At 51.7% G+C, this 22407-nt stretch overlaps 1 protein-coding gene across 1 annotated transcript in view; it reads left to right on the forward strand.

Annotated features, from left to right (window-relative positions):
* The first annotated feature begins 411 nt into the window (after positions 1-411).
* LOC141052942 (uncharacterized) overlaps positions 412-22407 on the forward strand; it is a 51317-nt gene continuing 29321 nt past the window's right edge. The window contains exon 1 of the mRNA XM_073550274.1: positions 412-488. The gene's annotated coding sequence lies outside the window, so the exon portion shown is untranslated. The remainder of the gene's footprint in view (positions 489-22407) is intronic.

Below are 22407 nucleotides of genomic sequence, written 5' to 3' on the forward strand. Positions count from 1 at the left end.
CACGCGGCTCCGCTCCGTACACCTCGTACACGCGCGGCTCCGCTCCGTACACCTCGTACACGCGGCTCCGTTCCGTACACCTCGTACACACACGGCTCCGCTCCGTACACCTCGTACACACACGGCTCCGCTCCGTACACCTCGTACACACACGGCTCCGCTCCGTATACCTCGTACACGCGGCTCCGCTCCGTACACCTCGTACACACACATCTCTGCTCCGTACACCTCGTACACACACGGCTCCGCTCCGTACACCTCGTACACCTCGTACACACACGGTTCTGCTACATCCCCCCTGTAAACCCCTCCTGACCCCACACAGAAACTTCCCCTCATCCAGCACCATGACAACCAGCACAGCAGAGTCCTGCATACACTGAGGCCCCTGATCATGTGACCCCTGACTCCTCCCCTCCTGTGACCTCATCACAGGTCCTGTGCGCACAGAGCAGCCATATATGTGGAGTGCGGCTCTGCAGGTGGAGGTAGGTGCTGGAGATCCCCCATTACTGGGCACAGGGGGCAGTAACGCCTCCATTACTGGGCACAGGGGGCAGTAACCCCTCCATTACTGGGCACAGGGGGCGGTAACCCCTTCAGCGCTGAGACTATTGTGGTGTTTCTCTGTTGCCACTTTATAAGAATCTCAACTTTTTTTGTTCCTTTTCCTGTGATGCATACAACCCAACTATGATAGACAGGAAGTGAGGAAACACGTATTTCTCACACAGTACATTGCCCCTTTCTAGGTCCTACACACAGTATAATGTTCCCCCAGTACCACCATCCCCCACACACAGTATAATGTTCCCACTGTACCGCCATCCCCCCACACACAGTATAATGTTCCCCCAGTACCGCCATCCCCCCACACACAGTATAATGTTCCCCCAGTACCGCCATCCCCCCACACACAGTATAATGTTCCCCCAGTACCGCCATCCCCCCACACACAGTATAATGTTCCCCCAGTACCGCCATCCCCCACACACAGTATAATGTTCCCCCAGTACTGCCATCCCCCCACACACAGTATAATGTTCCCCCAGTACCGCCATCCCCCTCACACAGTATAATGTTCCCCCAGTACCGCCATCCCCCTCACACAGTATAATGTTCCCACAGTACCGCCATCCCCCTCACACAGTATAATGTTCCCCCAGTACCGCCATCCCCCCACACACAGTATAATGTTCCCCAGTACCGCCATCCCCCCACACACAGTATAATGTTCCCCCAGTACCGCCATCCCCCCACACACAGTATAATGTTCCCCCAGTACCGCCATCCCCCCACACACAGTATAATGTTCCCCCAGTACCGCCATCCCCCCACACACAGTATAATGTTCCCCCAGTACCGCCATCCCCCCACACACAGTATAATGTTCCCCCAGTACCGCCATCCCCCCACACACAGTATAATGTTCCCCCAGTACCGCCATCCCCCACACACAGTATAATGTTCCCCCAGTACTGCCATCCCCCCACACAGTATAATGTTCCCCCAGTACCACCATCCCCCCACACACAGTATAATGTTCCCCCAGTACCCCCATCCCCCCACACACAGTATAATGTTCCCCCAGTACTGCCATCCCCCCACACACAGTATAATGTTCCCCCAGTACCGCCATCCCCCACACAGTATAATGTTCCCCCAGTACCGCCATCCCCCCACACACAGTATAATGTTCCTCCAGTACCGCCATCCCCCCACACACAGTATAATGTTCCCACAGTACCACCATCACCCCACACACAGTATAATGTTCCCACAGTACCACCATCACCCCACACACAGTATAATGTTCCCACAGTACCGCCATCCCCCACACACAGTATAATGTTCCAGTACCGCCATCCCCCACACACAGTATAATGTTCCCCCAGTACCGCCATCACCCCCCACACAGTATAATGTTCCCCCAGTACCGCCATCCCCCCACACAATATAATGTTCCCCCAGTACCGCCATCCCCCCCACACACCGTATAATGTTCCCCAGTACCACTATCCCCCCACACACAGTATAATGTTTCCACAGTACCGCCATCCCCTCACACACAGTATAATGTTCCCCCAGTACCGCCATCCCCCCACACACAGTATAATGTTCCCCCAGTACCGCCATCCCCCCACACACAGTATAATGTTCCCCCAGTACCGCCATCCCCCACACAGTATAATGTTCCCCCAGTACCGCCATCCCCCCACACACAGTATAATGTTCCCCCAGTACCACCATCCCCCCACACACAGTATAATGTTCCCACAGTACCGCCATCCCCCACACACAGTATAATGTTTCCCCAGTACCGCTATCCCCCACACACAGTATAATGTTCCCCAGTATCACCATCCCCACACACAGTATAATGTTCACCCAGTACCGCCATCCCCCACACAGTATAATGTTCCCCCAGTACCGCCATCCCACCACACACAGTATAATGTTCCCCAGTACCACCATCCCCCCACACACAGTATAATGCTCCCGCAGTACCGCCATCCCCCCCACACAGTATAATGTTTCCACAGTACCGCCATCCCCCCCACACAGTATAATGTTTCCACAGTACCGCCATCCCCCACACACAGTATAATGTTCCCCAAGTACCGCCATCCCCTCACACACAGTATAATGCTCCCGCAGTACCCCCATCCCCCCACACACAGTATAATGTTCCCCCAGTACCGCCATCCCCCACACACAGTATAATGTTCCCCCAGTACCGCTATCCCCCACACACAGTATAATGTTTCCCCAGTACCGCTATCCCCCACACACAGTATAATGTTCCCCAGTATCGCCATCCCCACACACAGTATAATGTTCCCCCAGTACCGCCATCCCCCCACACAGTATAATGTTCCCCCAGTACCGCCATCCCCCCACACACAGTATAATGTTCTCCAGTACCGCTATCCCCCCACACACAGTATAATGCTCCCGCAGTACCACCATCCCCCCACACACAGTATAATGCTCCCCCAGTACCGCCATCCCCCACACACAGTATGTTTCCACAGTACCGCCATCCCTCACACACAGTATAATGTTCCCCCAGTACCGCCATCCCCCACACAGTATAATGTTCCCACAGTACCGCCATCCCCTCACACACAGTATAATGCTCCCCCAGTACCACCATCCCCCCACACAGTATAATGTTCCCCCAGTACCACCATCCCCACACACATTATAATGTTCTCCCAGTACCACCATCCCCCCACACACAGTATAGTGTTCTCCCAGTACCGCCATCCCCCCACACAGTATAATGTTCCCCCAGTACCGCCATCCCCCCACACACAGTATAATGTTCCCCAGTACCACCATCCCCACACACAGTATAATGTTCCCCCAGTACCGCCATCCCCCCCCACACAGTATAATGTTCCCCCAGTACCACCATCCCCACACACACTATAATGTTCCCCCAGTACCGCCATCCCCCCACACAGTATAATGTTCCCACAGTACCACCATCCCCTCACACACAGTATAATGTTCCCCCAGTACCGCCATCCCCCCACACACAGTATAATGTTCCCACAGTACCACCATCCCCCCACACACAGTATAATGTTTCCCCAGTACCTCCATCCCCCCACACACAGTATAATGTTCCCCCAGTACCTCCATCCCCCCACACACAGTATAATGTTCCCCCAGTACCGCCATCCCCCACACACAGTATAATGTTCCCACAGTACCACCATCCCCTCACACACAGTAAAATGTTCCCCCAGTACCGCCATCCCCCCACACACAGTAAAATGTTCCCACAGTACCACCATCCCCTCACACACAGTATAATGTTCCCACAGTACCACCATCCCCTCACACACAGTATAATGTCCTCACAGTACCGCCATCCCGCCACACACAGTATAATGTTCCCCCAGTACCACCATCCCCCTCACACAGTATAATGTTCCCCCAGTACCACCATCCCCCCACACACAATATGATAGTACAAGTTGCCCCCACAATATGTCCCCCAACCTCCTAATAGACAAATCCTCCCTTCCCCCACTCCTGGTGCAGATACAGATGACCCCGGGACACAGCACCGCCCTCCTGGATCAGGTTCCCAGGTCTGGAGATGTGGCCCCGGGCTGGTGCTATAGATGTATGAGGGGCTGTTATCTGCGGTATGAGCTGTACATGGAATGGAGACATTCTGGGGACAGATTATTTATATAAAGCAGTGATAAGCTCCTCTTTTCCTATGCTAATTAGGGCTCTGACTAGTAGATGAGGCGTTAGTGTCCTCAGACTAGTTGGCCTTCTCTCCATGTTATCATGCCCCTGTGGGTGTGATAACATAATTGCACATGTCAGTGTCATCACCAGCTCATGCAAATCTCACGTATACGTTTCGCTGATTTCGGCAGGGTCACTGCGCCTCTGTAGCCGGGTGTACGCTTTCCTGCTTCAATGGCGCACTGCGCATGACGGGATGTTCAATAGAGCCGTCTTCTGAACGTGTTCGTATTCAGGCCGAACTCTTTAGCAGATCTGGACCATAGAACAAACACATCGTCTATGTATATGACCCAGGACATTATCTTGGAGTTCCATCAATCCTGCTCCTGGAAGATTACCATTACCTCCCATCAGCCCAGAAGGAGATTTGGCTAAGACGGGCGCAGGGATTCCCCATCGCGGTCAAACTGAGCTGGTTGAACATTTTCCCATTAAATAGGGAATAGTTATCGGTAAGAATAAATTGAAGTCATTTGGAAAGAAATTGGTTAGGTTCAATACATTGTATGGTTCTGGATTTAAGGAAACAATTAGCTGCTATTATCCCTGCTTCATGGGGAATACTGCTATATTGTGCCCATACATCTATGGAAACCCAATAGTGCTGTCCTCTATGACCATAACATCCAGTTTCACCAAGAGATTATATATATACCTGACATATGAAGGCATCAACATGACAAAGGGGCGAAGTTTCTTGTGTATTTAAATCCCTGTGTACTGACTAATGGAATCTACTCCTGACATTACAGGCCGGCCTCTGATTGTAGGCAGAAACGAACTGGAATATATTCCCACTGGCCATTACACAGACAAAACCTAAGACAGAAACTAAATGAACATGTATTTTAACCGTATGTTTATATTCACTTTTGCATTTTACTTTTTTAGTAGGGTATAACTTAGGTTTTTTCCTCCTCTAAGTGGGTCTAACCCTTTTGTGAACTTTATGGAGAGTATAAAAAGTGGGAATGGTGACAATTAGGTGCCATAAATTCAAATTCTTTCTTTGTGATTAGTTTTTCATAGAGTGTAAAAAAGCCTTCATCTATACACATTACCAGCTGGGCATCTATTTCCACTGTCTACAGATATCAGCCGACATATCTCCTCACCATAGTGTGTTTTTTCTATATCTCGTATTGTCAAGTATTTGGGGTTGTTTTTAAGTGGATTAATAGATATTGATATTTTAGGGGATTTCTTTGTTATCTGTAAATATAACAATAGCAACTAGATGTGTATTTCCTGAAGGAAGTACAGATAGTGCTTTGAAATGGTGCCCGGGCTGCCCCTTTAAGAGAGACTTGCCTGCTGCCCCTGCAAGACTTTCAACTCAGGATCCGTTTTAACTGTGGGTGCCTCTCAGGGGCCACTTTGGCCTGTGGGGCCCCTCAGGGTCCGATTGTGTGGGCGGGGCCCCTCAGGGTCCGATTGTGTGGGCGGGGCCCCTCAGGGTCCGATTGTGTGGGCGGGGCCCCTCAGGGTCCGATTGTGTGGGCGGGGCCCCTCAGGGTCCGATTGTGTGGGCAGGGCCCCTCAGGGTCCGATTGTGTGGGCGGGGCCCCTCAGGGTCCGATTGTGTGGGCGGGGCCCCTCAGGGTCCGATTGTGTGGGCGGGGCCCCTCAGGGTCCGATTGTGTGGGCGGGGCCCCTCAGGGTCCGATTGTGTGGGCGGGGCCCCTCTGGGTCCGATTGTGTGGGCGGGGCCCCTCTGGGTCCGATTGTGTGGGCGGGGCCCCTCTGGGTCCGATTGTGTGGGCGGGGCCCCTCTGGGTCCGATTGTGTGGGCGGGGCCCCTCTGGGTCCGATTGTGTGGGCGGGGCCCCTCTGGGTCCGATTGTGTGGGCGGGGCCCCTCTGGGTCCGATTTGGAGGCCAGGGTGGCTCAGCCTCCGATTTGTAGGCCAGGGTCGATCAGCCTCCGATTTGGAGCCTGGTGTCACTCAGCTTTCGATTTGGTGCGCCGACCCTTTAAGACTCATTTTGGTGCGCCGACCCTTTAAGAATCACTTAGTCGCGTCGGCCGTTTAACCCCACCCCAAGGGTGGTTTGCATGTTCATTACCAGGCCAGTTTTTACAATTCTGACCACTGTCCCTTCATGAGGTTATAACTCTGAAACGTTTCCATGGATCCCGGTGATTCTGACATTGTTTTCTCGTGACATATTGTACTTCATGATAGTGGTAAAATTTCATTCATATAACTTGCGTTTATTTGTGAAACAAACAAATTTGGCGAAAATGTTGAAAATTTCGCAATTTTCCAACTTTGAATTTTTATGCCCTTAAATCACAGAGATACGGCACACAAAAAACTTAATAAGTAACATTTCCCACATGTTTACTTTACATCAGCACAATTTTGGAACCAAAATTTTTTTTGTTAGGAAGTTATAAGGGTTAAAAGTTGACCAGCGATTTCTCATTTTTGCAACACCATTTTATTTTTACGGACCACATCACATTTGAAGCCACTTTGAGGGGTCTATATGACAGAAAATACCCAAAAGTGACACCATTCTAAAAACTGCACCCCTTAAGGTGCTCAAAACCACATTCAAGAAATGTATTAACCCTTCAGGTGCTTCACAGGAATTTTTTGAATATTTAAAAAAATGAACATTTAACTTTTTTTTTCACAAAAAAATTACTTCAGATTCAATTTTTTTTATTTTACCAAGGGTAACAGGAGAAATTGGACTGCAAAAGTTATTGTGCAGTTTGTCCTGAGTACGCTGATACCTGATATGTGGGGGGACCACTGTTTCGGCGCATGGCAGAGCTCAGAATGGAAGGAGCACCGTTTGACTTTTTCAATGCAAAATTGGCTGGAATTCAGATCGGACGCCATGTCACGTTTGGACAGCCCCTGATGTACCTAAACAGTGGAAACTCCCCACATGTGACACCATTTTGGAATCTAGACCCCCTAAGGAACTTATCTAGATATGTGGTGAGAACTTTGAACCCACCAGGGCTTCACAGAAGTTTATAACGTACAGCGGTACAATTAAAAAATCATATTTTTTCCACAAAAATGATCTTTTCACCCCTAATTTTTATTTTTCCAAGGGTAACAGGACCCCAAAAGTTATTGTGCAATTTGTCCTGAGTACGCTGATACACCATATGTGGGTGTAAACGACTATTTGGGCGCATGGCAGAGCTCAGAAGGGAGCAGCACCATTTGACTTTTTTGGCTGGAATTGAGATCGGACACCATGTCGCGATTGGAAAACCCACACCATTTTGGAAACTAGACCCCCCCAGGAACTTATCTAGATGTGTGGTGAGAACTTTGAACCCCCAAGAGCTTCACAGAAGTTTATAAGGCCCGGGCGTGAAAATAAAAAAATCGTATTTTTTACACAAACATGATCTTTTAGTCACCAATTTTTTTATTTTCCCAAGGGTACCAGGAGAAATTAGACCCCAAAAGTTGTTGTCCAATTTGTCCTGAGTACGCTGACACCCCATATGTGGGAGAAAACTACTGTATGGGCACACGTCGGGGCTCGAAAGGGAAGTAGTGACGTTTTGGAATGCAGACTTTGATGGAATGCTCTGCGGGTGTCATGTTGCATATGGAGAGCCCCTGATGTACCTAAACAGTGGAAACCCCTCCACAAATGACACCATTTTGTAAACTAGACCCCCTAAGCAGGGCTGTGGAGTCGGAGTCGTGGAGTCGGAGTCGGAGTTAGTTTTGGTTGGAGTCGGTAGAAATGTACCGACTCCGATTCCAGCTTTAAAAAAAAAATGTATTAATATTTCATAATTGAACTTTCATATGAATTTTATAAATGTTACTCAAATATATATGTTCTATCAAACTATGAACAACAGTGATAAGCAGTTCTGCTGGAGATAGAGACATTTCTTACTTCTTGTGTGTCACTGTTCTCCACTGCCCTTATCTAATCTTATACTTGGTTAACCTCATGCTGCACCAACCCCCCTACTTACAATGTATGAAACTGAAAGTGAAAATGTGTTGCAAATTCTTAGTAGTAAAGCTCCTCCTCTAGACTAGATCATACTAGGTGTGCGTCTTCCAAGCATCTCACAGCTGCCTGCTACTCAGAAGAGGAAGACTGTAAGAAGTATTATCCTTTCAACAAACTTTGCATCAGTTAACTGTGAGTACATGAGGAATAATAACAGTATTACTGACCACTATATCAGTTGTACGACCTGGCAATAATTTTGTACAATTGTTTTTAGGAAAAACAATTGTCATTTGGATTGTGCATGCAGAATTAAAAACCTGAGAATGTCAAAGAAGCATCACATTAAATCAGCTGTATTTGAACATTTCACCATCACTCAAGATAGAAAACATTATGTCTGTCAGTGTATGACAAATGATCCAGACGAAAACAAATGCTGTGAAGCCAAGATGAGTGCATATTCAGGCAAAGATAAAAATGCTCCTACCAGAGCTTCTAATCTAAAGAGACATTTACAGCGCTTTCATCCAGAAGTACTGAAAGCAGTGGATGAGAAAGACTGCATCCAAACCAATGAACCAGTGCCCAACTCTTCCAGCCAAACAAAGGAGCAGAGAACTTTGCAGCCATCAGTTGCAAGATATTTTGTCAGTGACAAAGTTACTGTGACAATGACAGTAGATACATTTAAAAAACAGATCATAGAGCTTGTTGTAAAGGATAGTGTGCCTATTTCATTATTTTCATGACCAGCTTTTATGTGTCTGAATGGGGAAATGGCCCGCAAGCTTGGTGTTTCTCTGGAGAGAGAGAGTATTAGAAAATTAGTAATCGAAGAAGCTTTTAAACAAAAGGAAGAACTTAAAAAAACTCTCAAGGGACGCTTTCTGTTTCTTAAAATAGATGCCTGCACACGTCACAGAGTGAACTATTTTGCCATCAATGTCCGATTTGTTTGTGACAAAAATGAAATAGTTACCAAGACATTGGCAGTAAAAGACACCAAAGCTCATCACACCAGTGAGTTTCTCCAGGTCTTGGTGGAAAAGGTTCTGCAAGACTATGAACTTAGAAAAGAGCAAGTTCTTTCTGTCGTAACTGACAATGCTTCAAATATGATAAGTACTATTAAGCTAATGAATGAGAGTAATGATGGTGACCAGCAGCTAGAAGAACATTCTGGGTCCACAGACACAGAAATGTTTGAAATAGAGGAACACAGTATTGTAACTGAGGAGCAAACTGGAGTTGCTTCAGATGAACAGCAACATGATAGTTTAGATGATCTTGTTGAAACTGTGTCAATATGTTCTTTCATTCATCACATGCGCTGTGTTGTGCATACGCTACAGCTGGCTATAAGAGACAGTCTGCAAGAAGGACATGCTGCTGCACTCATTGGCAAGGTGAGAAAATTGACTACTGTTGCCAGAACCCCTAAAGTTGACTCAATTTTGAAGAGACGTGCTGGAAAGGGGGCAATTATTGATCAAGCCACACGATGGGGCAGTACTTACTTAATGATTCAGCGCTTGGTTGAACTGAAAACCTTTCTTGTAGACATGGCTAACCCTCAACTGACGCTAAATGAAAGTCAGTGGAATCAAGTGACTGAGCTGCAAAAATTGCTAGAGCACCCATTTACAGTGACTAAAAAATTACAAGCAGAGGACTTAACTCCAGGTATTTTCTTAAAGGAGTGGAAGAACCTGATGTTTCGCCTGTCCCAAAGAGGAGGGTTAATTGCAAGTGGCATTGCTACATCAATGAAACGGAGAGAGGAGCTACAATTACAAAATAACATTCTTTTGGCAGCTGTTTATGTAGACCCAATGCATCGGATTCTTCTAGATGATCAACAGCTAAGTAAAGGAAAAGAAGCTCTGTTTGAAATAGCAGTAAGGATGAAAGGGTTGCAGAACAGTCAGGAGGAACAAGAAGAATTTGGTCGTCCTGCCACATCTTCACCCTCATCATCAACTGATGAAGAATTTAATTTCGAAAAATATTTGGATCACAAGGACCGTGCAAAGCGTTCCCGCATAGAAGAAGAGTCATCCCCATCAAGGAACACAGCCAGTACATTTCAGCAGAATTTTTCATGTGCACTAAAAGAAATTGAGAAATTTGACCGTTCATCAAAAATAACAGTGCAACAAGCAATTCCTCTGTATCCTGACATTGTCAGAGATGTTGCCCGAGTGGTTACTGCTTTGCCACCAACACAAGTTAGTGTAGAGAGGTTGTTCTCTGCTCTCAAAATAATTAGATCAGATTTGAGGGCATCCATGAAGGAGGATCTGACAGAGGCAATACTTTTTCTGAGGACAAATTTATAGATTTCTTCTTATTAACTGCATAAAAGTGTTTATTGCATATTTACTTACAGTTTAGAAAAGTTTATAAAAGTTATTTGCTATATTCTAATTGTATTCTAATAAATGTAGTTTTTGCTCTAAGTGGTCTGATTACTTATATGATGGTGAGAAACTGAATAAGCACGATGTTTAATATTTTACAACAGTAAATTTGTTGTTATGAAGGAGCCGGAGTCGGAGCCGGAGCCTGATAAAATCCAGGAGTCGGAGTCGCAACTGTGGCTTACCGACTCCACAGCCCTGCCCCTAAGGAACTTGCCGTATATACTCGAATATAAGCCGAGATTTTCAGCCCGTTTTTTGGGGCTGAAAGTCCCCCTCTCGGCTTATATTCGAGTCATATACACCGGGGGGTCGGAGGGGGAGAGGGGGCGGGGGTGTCAGGTCATACTTACCCGTCCTGACGCTGTCTCTTGAGCCCCCAGCTTCTCCGCGCTCTCTGTTCCTGCCTTCAGCGGTCACGTGGTACCGCTCATTAAAACTCATGAATATGCGCATATTCATGAGTTTTAATGAGCGGTATCACATGACCACTGAACGCAGGAAGAGAGAGCGCGGAGAAGCTTGGGGCTCAAGCGACAGCGTCAGGACGGGTAAGTATAGTGATACTCACCTGTCCTGCGTCCATGGCTGCTTGCTGCTGTCTGTCATCGGTCAGTGACTTGAGACAGCAGAGGGCGCGGTGACGTGATTAGTGCACGCCGCGCCCCCTGCAGTCTGAACATCACTGACTGATGGCGTGGCAGATAGCGGTGAGCAGCCATGGACGCAGGACAGGTGAGTATCTGACACCCAGCGACGGAAAGGTGAGTATGTCATTTTTTTTATTTTTACATGCTGCAGCAGCGGCAGCACATGGGGGAATAATCTTTAGGAGCTTCTAATGGGGGCAGTATATGGGGGAACAATCTATGGAGCTTCTTATGGGGGCAGTATATGGGGGAATAATCTATGGAGCTGCTTATGGGGGCAGTATATGGGGGAACAATATGGAGCTTCTAATGGGGGCAGCATATGGGGGAATAATCTATGGAGCTTCTTCTGGGGATACCATATGGGGGAATAATCTATGGAGCATTTCCCACCCTAGGCTTATACTCGAGTCAATAAGTTTTCCCAGTTTTTTTGTGGCAAAATTAGGGGGTCGGCTTATACTCGAGTATATACGGTATCTAGATGTGTGATGAGCACTTTGAACCCCCAAGGGCTTCACAGAAGTTTATAGTGCCCGGGCGTGAAAATAAAAAAATTTTTTCCACAAAAATGATGTTTTTGCCCCCAATTTTTTATTTTCCTAAGGGTAACAGGAGAAATTGGACCCCAAAAGTTGTTTTGCAATTCGTCCTGAGTAGGCTGATACCCCATATGTGGGGGTAAAACACTGTTTGGGCACATGCCAGAGCTTGGCAGGGAAGGAGCGCCGTTTGACTTTTTCAACGCAGAATTGGCTGGAATTGAGATCAGACGCCATGTTGCATTTGGAGAGCTCCTGATGTGCCCAAACAGTGGAAACCCCCCAATTATAACTCCAACCCTAACCCCAACACACCCCTAATCTCAGCCCTAGCCCTAGCCCTAACCCTAATGGGAAAATGGAAATAAATACATTTTTTTAATTTTATTAAATTTCCCTAACTAAGGGGGTGATAACGGGGGGGGATTTGATTTACTATTTATGGCGGTTTTTATGTTTGGCAGCTGTCACACGCTAAAATACGCTTTTTATTGTAAAAATAGTTTTTGCATCACCACATATTGAGAGCTATAATTTTTCCATATTTTGACCTACAGAGTCATGTGAGGTCTTATTTTTTGCGGGACGAGTTGACGTTTTTATTGGTATCATTTTCGGGCACGTGACATCTTTTGATCGCTTTTTATTCCGATTTTTGGGACGCAGAATGAACAAAAACCAGCGTTTCATGGATTTCTTTTGGGGGGTGCGTTTACACCGTTCTGCTTGTGGTAAAATTGATAAAGCGGTTTTATTCTCCGGGTCAGTATGGTTACAGCGATACCTCATTTAGGTCATTTTTTTATGTTTTGGCGCTTTTATGCAATGAAAACAATTTTATATAAAAAATAATTATTTTTGCATCGCTTTATTCTGCGAGCTATAACTTTTTTTATTTTTTTGCTGATGATGCTGTGTGGCGGCTCGTTTTTTGCGGGACAAGATGACGTTTTCAGCGGTACCATGGATATTTATATGCGTCTTTTTGATTGCGCGTTATTACACTTTTTGTTTGGCGGTATGATAATAAATCATTATTTTTTGCTTAGTTTTATTTTTTAAGGGGTTCGCTAAAGGGGTTCACTAAATGGGACAGTTTTATAGGGCGGGCCGTTACAGACGCGGCGATACCAAATATGTGTACTTTTATTATTTTTTTTTCTTTTATTTCCAAAAAATGAATTTATTAGGGAATATTTTTTTTTATTTATTTAGTGATTTTTTAAAAATTATTTTTACACCTTTTTTAACTTTATTACATTATCCCAGGGGGGACATAGCTGTCATGTGACAGATCGCTGATCTGTCACATCACAGATCACTGTGATAGATCAGCGATCTGTCACAGGCACTGCACAGGCTTTCCTCATGCCTTCGCTTTGCAGGCACTGAGGAAGCCAGCTCCCTGAAGGTCCCCGTCGCCATCTTGGATTCGGGGACCTGCAGGGATGGAGCCCCCCGCAGCAGCGCTGCACATTGCGCTGCTGTGGGGGGCTCAGGGAAGCACAGAGGGAGCGCCCTCCCTGCCGATTATTCCCTTTAACCCCAGGTACACCGCGATCGTGTTTGATCGCGGTGTGCAAGGGGTTAACGTGTCGGAGGCGGTCTGTGACTGCCCCTGACACATTGTGCCGGGTGTCAACTGTGATAATCAGCTGACACCCGGCCGCGATCAGCGGCGCTCACCACGTGGGCGCCGCTGATCGCTGTGACGTACTATCCCGTCTCTGGGAATTAAGTCCCAGGGCACATGGACGGGATAGTACGTCACATGACAGAAAAGGGTTAAGAGCCAGTTTGGCGCACTGGGCTTCTAAATGCACTTTGGCGCACATTCTCTCTCAGGGGTATGCGTCATGTGATGAAGCTAGATTTGCATTTGTGCTGTGGGTTTCGCTTTAAGAGCTGATATTATCTGCCAGAAACTCAGTCCTGGGGGGGTCATGTGAAGTTCGTAGGCGTTGGCATAGTAACTGGGTGTGCCTGCGCATATCAATGAGCTTAACTGACATTTGAATTGCCTCAGGGCATGTTTTCTCTGTGGCAACACTTTCCCATTGAAATGCATTGAGGAAAATGTTTTTCCAACGCAAATTGCGCAAAAACTACAAATCCGATCGACACGAAAATTACTTAGCACACCTCTCGTGGACGCTGGCTTCGAAACGACACCTCAACGGAGTCTGTGCGTGTAGTGGTTCGGGCCGCATTAATTGCGGAAAATCAACTGAATAATAACTAGATGTGTATTTCCTGAAGGAAGTACAGATAGTGGTTTGAAATGGTGCCCGGGCTGCCCCTTTAAGAGAGACTTGCCTGCTGCCCCTGCAAGACTTTAAACTCAGGATCCATTTTAACTGTATGTGCCTCTCAGGGGCCACTTTGGCCTCAGGGTCTGATTTGGTGGGTGGGGCCCCTCAGGATCTGATTCCTTGGCCTGGGCTCCTCAGGGCTTGAATTGTTGGCCTGGATCCCTCAGGCTCCTATTTTGTGGGTGTGGCCCCTCAGGGTCCGATTTTGTGGGTGTGGCCCCTCAGGGTCCGATTTTGTGGGTGGGGCCCCGCAGGGTCCGATTTTGTGGCCGGGGCCCCGCAGGGTCCAATTTTGTGGCCGGGGCCCCGCAGGGTCCAATTTTGTGGCCGGGGCCCCGCAGGGTCCAATTTTGTGGCCGGGGCCCTCAGGGTCCAATTTTGTGGGTGGGGCCCTTCAGGGCCCGATTTTGTGGCCGGGGCTCCTCAGGGTCCGATTTTGTGGTTGGGGCCCCTCAGGTTCTGATTTTGTGGGTGGGGCCACTCTGGGTCTGATTTGGTAGGCGGGCCCCTCAGGGTCTGATTTTCTGGCCGGGGCCACTCAGGGTCCGATTTTGTGGGCTGGGCCCTTCAGGGTCCGATTTTGTGGTTGGGAGCCCTCAGGGTCCGATTTTGTGGTTGGGGCCCCTCAGGGTCCGATTTTGTGGCCGAGGCCCCTCAGGGTCCGATTTTGTGACTGGGGCCCATCAGGGTCCGATTTTGTGGCCGAGGCCCCTCAGGGTCTGATTTTGTTGGGGCCCCTCAGGGTCTGATTTTGTGGCCGGGCCCCTCAGGGTCCGATTTTGTGGGTGGGGCCCCTCAGGGTCCGATTTTGTGGCCGGGGCCCCTCAGGGTCCGATTTTGTGGCCGGGGCCCCTCAGGGTCCGATTTTGTGAATGGGGCCCTTCAGGGCCCGATTTTGTGGCCGGGGCTCCTCAGGGTCCGATTTTGTGGTTGGGGCCCCTCAGGTTCCGATTTTGTGGGTCGGGCCACTCTGGGTCTGATTTGGTAGGCGGGGCCCCTCAGGGTCTGATTTTCTGGCCGGGGCCACTCAGGGTCCGATTTTGTGGGTTGGGCCACTCTGGGTCTGATTTGGTGGGCAGGGCCGCTCTGAGTCTGATTTTGTGGGTGGAGCCCCTCAGGGTCCGATTTGGTGGGCGGGGCCACTCTGTGTCCGATTTGGTGGGCGGGGCCACTCTGTGTCCGATTTGGTGGGCGGGGCCACTCTGTGTCCGATTTGGTGGGCGGGGCCACTCTGGGTCCGATTTGGTGGGCGGGGCACCTCAGGGTCCGATTTGGTGGGCGGGGCACCTCAGGGTCCGATTTGGAGGCCAGGGTGGTTCAGTCTCCGTTTTGTAGGCCAGAGTCGATCTGCCTCCGATTTGTAGGCCAGGGTCAATCGATTTGGAGCCTGGGGTCACTCAGCTTTTGATTTGGCGCGCCGGCCCTTTAAGACTCATTTTGGTGCGCCGGCCCTTTAAGAATCACTTAGGCGCGTCTGCCGTTTAAGAGCCAGTTTGGCGCACTGGGCTTCTAAATTCTCTTTGGCGCACATTCTTTCTCAGGGGCATGCGTCATGTGATGAAGCTAGATTTGCATTTGTGCTCTGGGTTTCGCTTTAAGAGCTGATATTATCTGCCAGAAACTCTGTCTTGGAGGGGTCATGAAAAGTTTGTAGGCGTTGGCATAGTAACTGGATGTGCCTGCGCATATCAATGAGCTTAACTGCTATTTGAATCGCCTCACGACTGCCCCATGTTTTCCCTATGGCAAAATTTTCCATTTGAAATGCATTGAGACAGTGCATTCCAATGACAGGAAAATGTTTTTTCAAGCGCAAATTGCACAAAAACTATAAATCTGATCAACACGAAAAATACTTAGCACACCTCTCGTGAACGCTGGCTTCGAAACGACACCTCAACGGAGTCTGTGCGTGTAGCGTTTCGGGCTGCATTAATTGCGGAAATCAACTGAATAGTAATAATAATACTAGATGTGTATTTCCTGAAGGAAGTACAGATAGTGGTTTGAAATGGTGCCCGGGCTGCCCCTTTAAGAGAGACTTGCCTGCTGCCCCTGCAAGACTTTAAACTCAGGATCCATTTTAACTGTATGTGCCTCTCAGGGGCCACTTTGGCCTCAGGGTCTGATTTGGTGGGTGGGGCCCCTCAGGATCTGATTCCTTGGCCTGGGCTCCTCAGGGCTTGAATTGTTGGCCTGGATCCCTCAGGCTCCTATTTTGTGGGTGTGGCCCCTCAGGGTCCGATTTTGTGGGTGTGGCCCCTCAGGGTCCGATTTTGTGGGTGGGGCCCCGCAGGGTCCGATTTTGTGGCCGGGGCCCCGCAGGGTCCAATTTTGTGGCCGGGGCCCCGCAGGGTCCAATTTTGTGGCCGGGGCCCCGCAGGGTCCAATTTTGTGGCCGGGGCCCTCAGGGTCCAATTTTGTGGGTGGGGCCCTTCAGGGCCCGATTTTGTGGCCGGGGCTCCTCAGGGTCCGATTTTGTGGTTGGGGCCCCTCAGGTTCTGATTTTGTGGGTGGGGCCACTCTGGGTCTGATTTGGTAGGCGGGCCCCTCAGGGTCTGATTTTCTGGCCGGGGCCACTCAGGGTCCGATTTTGTGGGCTGGGCCCTTCAGGGTCCGATTTTGTGGTTGGGAGCCCTCAGGGTCCGATTTTGTGGTTGGGGCCCCTCAGGGTCCGATTTTGTGGCCGAGGCCCCTCAGGGTCCGATTTTGTGACTGGGGCCCATCAGGGTCCGATTTTGTGGCCGAGGCCCCTCAGGGTCTGATTTTGTTGGGGCCCCTCAGGGTCTGATTTTGTGGCCGGGCCCCTCAGGGTCCGATTTTGTGGGTGGGGCCCCTCAGGGTCCGATTTTGTGGCCGGGGCCCCTCAGGGTCCGATTTTGTGGCCGGGGCCCCTCAGGGTCCGATTTTGTGAATGGGGCCCTTCAGGGCCCGATTTTGTGGCCGGGGCTCCTCAGGGTCCGATTTTGTGGTTGGGGCCCCTCAGGTTCCGATTTTGTGGGTCGGGCCACTCTGGGTCTGATTTGGTAGGCGGGGCCCCTCAGGGTCTGATTTTCTGGCCGGGGCCACTCAGGGTCCGATTTTGTGGGTTGGGCCACTCTGGGTCTGATTTGGTGGGCAGGGCCGCTCTGAGTCTGATTTTGTGGGTGGAGCCCCTCAGGGTCCGATTTGGTGGGCGGGGCCACTCTGTGTCCGATTTGGTGGGCGGGGCCACTCTGGGTCTGATTTGGTGGGCGGGGCCACTCTGGGTCCGATTTGGTGGGCGGGGCACCTCAGGGTCCGATTTGGTGGGCGGGGCACCTCAGGGTCCGATTTGGAGGCCAGGGTGGTTCAGTCTCCGTTTTGTAGGCCAGAGTCGATCTGCCTCCGATTTGTAGGCCAGGGTCAATCGATTTGGAGCCTGGGGTCACTCAGCTTTTGATTTGGCGCGCCGGCCCTTTAAGACTCATTTTGGTGCGCCGGCCCTTTAAGAATCACTTAGGCGCGTCTGCCGTTTAAGAGCCAGTTTGGCGCACTGGGCTTCTAAATTCTCTTTGGCGCACATTCTTTCTCAGGGGCATGCGTCATGTGATGAAGCTAGATTTGCATTTGTGCTCTGGGTTTCGCTTTAAGAGCTGATATTATCTGCCAGAAACTCTGTCTTGGAGGGGTCATGAAAAGTTTGTAGGCGTTGGCATAGTAACTGGATGTGCCTGCGCATATCAATGAGCTTAACTGCTATTTGAATCGCCTCACGACTGCCCCATGTTTTCCCTATGGCAAAATTTTCCATTTGAAATGCATTGAGACAGTGCATTCCAATGACAGGAAAATGTTTTTTCAAGCGCAAATTGCACAAAAACTATAAATCTGATCGACACGAAAAATACTTAGCACACCTCTCGTGAACGCTGGCTTCGAAACGACACCTCAACGGAGTCTGTGCGTGTAGCGTTTCGGGCTGCATTAATTGCGGAAATCAACTGAATAGTAATAATAATACTAGATGTGTATTTCCTGAAGGAAGTACAGATAGTGGTTTGAAATGGTGCCCGGGCTGCCCCTTTAAGAGAGACTTGCCTGCTGCCCCTGCAAGACTTTCAACTCTGGATCCGTTTTAACTGTATGTGCCTCTCAGGGGCCACTTTGGCCTCAGGGTCCGATTTTGTGGGTGGGGCCCCTCAGGGCCCGATTTTGTGGGTGGGGCCTCTCAGGGTCCGATTTTGTGGCCGGGGCCCCTAAGGTTCCATTTTGGTGGCTGGGGCCCCTCAGGGTCTGATTTGGTGGGTGGGGCCCCTCAGGGTCCGATTTTGTGGCTGGGGCCCCTCAGGGTCCGATTTGGTGGTTGGGGCACCTCAGGGTCCGATTTTGTGGCCGGGGCCCCTCAGGGTCCGATTTTTGTGGCTGAAACCCCTCAGGGTCCGATTTTGTGGCCGGAACCCCTGAGGGTCCGATTTTGTGGGTGGGGTCCCTCAGGGTCCGATTTTGTGGCCGGGGCCCCTCAGGGTCTGATTTTGTGGCCGGGGCCCCTCAGGGTCTGATTTGGTGGGCGGGGCCACTCTGAGTCCAATTTGGTGGGTGGGGCCCCTCAGGGTCCAATTTGGTGGGTGGGGCCCCTCAGGGTCCAATTTGGTGGGTGGGGCCCCTCAGGGTCCAATTTGGTGGGTGGGGCCCCTCAGGGTCCAATTTGGTGGGCGGGGCCCCTCAGGGTCCAATTTGGTGGGCGGGGCCCCTCAGGGTCCGATTTTGTGGTTGGGGACCTTCAGAATCCGATTTGGTGGGCGGGGCCCCTCAGGGTGCGATTTGGTGGCCAGGGCCCCTCAGGGTTTGATTTGGTGGGTGGAGCCCCTCAGGGTCCGATTTTGTGGCCGGGGCCCCTCAGGGTCCGATTTGGTGATTGGGGCCCCTCAGGGTCCGATTTTGAGGGTGGGGCCCTTCAGGGTCCGATTTTGTGGCCGGGGCCCATCAGGGTCGGATTTTGTGGCCGGAACCCCTCAGGGTCCGATTTTGTGGCCGGGGCCCCTCAGGGTCCGATTTTGTGGCCGGGGCCCCTCAGGGTCCGATTTGGTGGGTGGGGCCCCTCAGGGTCCGATTTGGTGGGTGGGGCCCCTCAGGGTCCGATTTGGTGGCTGGGGCCCCTCAGGGTCCGATTTGGTGGCTGGGGCCCCTCAGGGTCCGATTTGGTGGCTGGGGCCCCTCAGGGTCCGATTTGGTGGCTGGGGCCCCTCAGGGTCCGATTTGGTGGCTGGGGCCCCTCAGGGTCCGATTTGGTGGCTGGGGCCCCTCAGGGTCCGATTTGGTGGCTGGGGCCCCTCAGGGTCCGATTTGGTGGCTGGGGCCCCTCAGGGTCCGATTTGGTGGCTGGGGCCCCTCAGGGTCCGATTTGGTGGCTGGGGCCCCTCAGGGTCCGATTTGGTGGCTGGGGCCCCTCAGGGTCCGATTTGGTGGCTGGGGCCCCTCAGGGTCCGATTTGGTGGCTGGGGCCCCTCAGGGTCCGATTTGGTGGCTGGGGCCCCCTGGGTCTGATTTGGTGGGCGGGGCCACTCTGAGTCCAATTTTGTGGGGGGCCCCTCAGGGTCCGATTTGGTGGGTGGGGCCCCTCAGGGTCCAATTTGGTGGGCGGGGCCCCTCAGGGTCCGATTTGGTGGGTGGGGCTCCTCAGGGTCCGACTTTGTCGTTGGGGCCCTTCAGGGCCTGATTTTGTGGGTGGGGCCCCTCAGGGTTCGATTTTGTGTCCGGGGCCCCTCTGGGTCCGATTTTCAGGTTGGGGCCCTTCAGAATCCGATTTGGTGGGCGGGGCCCCTCAGGGTATGATTTGGTGGGCAGGGCCACTCAGGGTCCGATTTGGTGGGCGGGGCCCCTAAGGGTCCGATTTGGTGTCCGGGGCCACTCAGAATCCGATTTGGTGGGCGGGGCCCCTCAGGGTCCGATTTGGTGAGCGGGGCCCCTCAGAGTTCAATTTGGTGAGCGGGGCCCTCAGGGTCCGATTTGGTCAGTGGGGCTCCTCAGGGTCCGATTTGGTGGGCGGGGCTCCTCAGGGTCTGATTTGGTGGGCGGGGCCCCTCAGGGTCCGATTTGGTGGGCGTGGGCCATTCTGGGTCCGATTTGGTAGGCGGGGCCCGTCAGGGTCCGATTTGGTGGGAAGGGCCCCTCAGTGTTCGATTTGGTGAGCGGCGCCCCTCAGGGTCTGATTTGGTGGGCGGGATCTCTGAGTATGAGTTGGTGGGCGGGGCCCCTCAGGGTCCGATTTGGCGGGCGGGGCTCCTCAAGGTTCAATTTGGTGGGCGAGGCACCTCAGGGTCTGATTTGGTGGGCGGGGCCCCTCGGGGTCTGATTTGGTGGGTGGGATCCCTCAGGGTCTGATTTGGTGGGTGGGATCCCTCAGGGTCTGATTTGGTGGGCGGGGCCCCTCAGGGTCCGATTTGGTGGGCAGGGCCCCTCAGGGTCCGATTTGGTGAGGGGGACCCCTCAGGGTCCGATTTGGTGGGCGGGGCCCCTCAGGGTCCAATTTGGTGGGCGGGGCCCCTCAGGGTCCAATTTGGTGGGCGGGGCCCCTCAGGATCCGATTTGGTGGGCGGGGCCCCTCAGGGTCCGATTTGGTGGGCGGGGCCCTTCAGGGTACGATTTGGTGGCCGGGGTCCCTCAGGGTCCGATTTGGTGGGCGGGGCCCCTCAGGGTCCGATTTGGTGGGCGTGGGCGCATTTTGGCGCATATTCTCTCTCAGGGGCATGTGTCATGTGATGAAGCTAGATTTGCATTTGTGCTGTGGGTTTCGCCTTAAGAGCTGATATTATGTGGCAGAAGCTCTGTCCTGGGGGCGTCATGTGACGTTCGTAGGCGTTGGCATAGTAACAGGGTGTGCCTGCGCATATCAATGAGCTTTACTGCCATTTCAATCGCCTCAGGGCACGTTTTACGTTTCCTATTGAAAAGCTTTGAGACAGTGCATTCCAATGACGGGAAAAAAAAATTTCAAACGCAAATTGCACAGAAACTACAAATCCGATCGACACGAAAAATACTTAGCACACCTCTCATGGACGCTGGCTTCGAAACGACACCTCAACGGAGTCTGTGCGTGTAGCGGTTCGGGCTGTATTAATTGCGGAAATCAACTGAATAACTTGTGATTGGCGCATTATAATTGTAATACTAGATGTGTATTTCCTGAAGGAAGTACAGATAGTGGTTTGAAATGGTGCCCGGGCTGCACCTTTAAGAGAGACTTGCCCGCTGACTCTGCAAGACGTTCAACTCAGGATCCGTTTTAACTGTGGGTGCCTCTCAGGGGCCACTTTGGCCTCAGGGTCTGATTTTTTGGCCGGGGCTCCTCAGGGTCCGATTTTGTGGGTGGGGCCCCTCTGGGTCTGATTTTCTGGCCAGGGCCCCTCAGGGTCTGATTTGGTGGGTGGGGCCCCTCAGGGTCCGATTTGGTGGTTGGGGCCCCTCAGGGTCCGATTTTGTGGCAGGGGCACCTCAGGGTCCGATTTTGTGGCCGGGGCCCCTCAGGGTCCTATTTTGTGGGTGGAGCCCCTCAGGGTCCAATTTGGTGGGCGGGGCCACTCTCGGTCTGATTTGGTGGGCGGGGCCCCTCTGGGTCCGATTTGGTGGGCAGGGCCCCTCTGGGTCCGGTTTGGTGGTCGGGGCCCCTCAGGGTCCGATTTGGTGGTCGGGGCCCCTCTGTGTCCGATTTGGTAAGCGGTTTTCCTCAGGGTCCGATTTGGTGGATGGGGCCACTCTGGGTCCGATTTGGTGGGCGGGGCCCCTCAGGGTCCGATTTGGTGGGCTGTGCCACTCTGGGTCCGTTTTGGTGAGCGGGGCCACTCTGGGTGGCTCAGTCTCCAATTTGGAGGCCGGGGTGGCTCAGTCTCCAATTTGGCGGCCGGGGTGGCTCAGCCTTCGATTTGGCGGCCGGGGTGGCTCAGCCTTCGATTTGGTGGCCGGGGTGGCTCAGCCTTCGATTTGGCGGCCAGGGTGGCTCAGCCTCCGATTTGGAGGCCGGGGTGGCTCAGCCTCCGATTTGGAGGCCGGGGTGGCTCAGCCTCCGATTTGGAGGCCGGGGTGGCTCAACCTCCGATTTGGAGGCCGGGGTGGCTCAACCTCCGATTTGGGGGCCGGAGTGGCTCAGCCTCCGATTTGGGGGCGGGGTGGCTCAGCCTCCAATTTGGGGGCCGGGGTGGCTCAGCCTCCAATTTGGGGGCCGGGGTGGCTCAGCCTCCAATTTGGGGGCCGGGGTGGCTCAGCCTCCGATTTGGAGGCCGTGGTGGCTCAGC

This window comes from Dendrobates tinctorius, unplaced genomic scaffold (genome assembly GCF_039654945.1).
Source record: "Dendrobates tinctorius isolate UK_male_01 unplaced genomic scaffold, ASM3965494v1 ptg000164l, whole genome shotgun sequence".
Classification (NCBI taxonomy): Eukaryota; Metazoa; Chordata; class Amphibia; order Anura; family Dendrobatidae; genus Dendrobates; species Dendrobates tinctorius.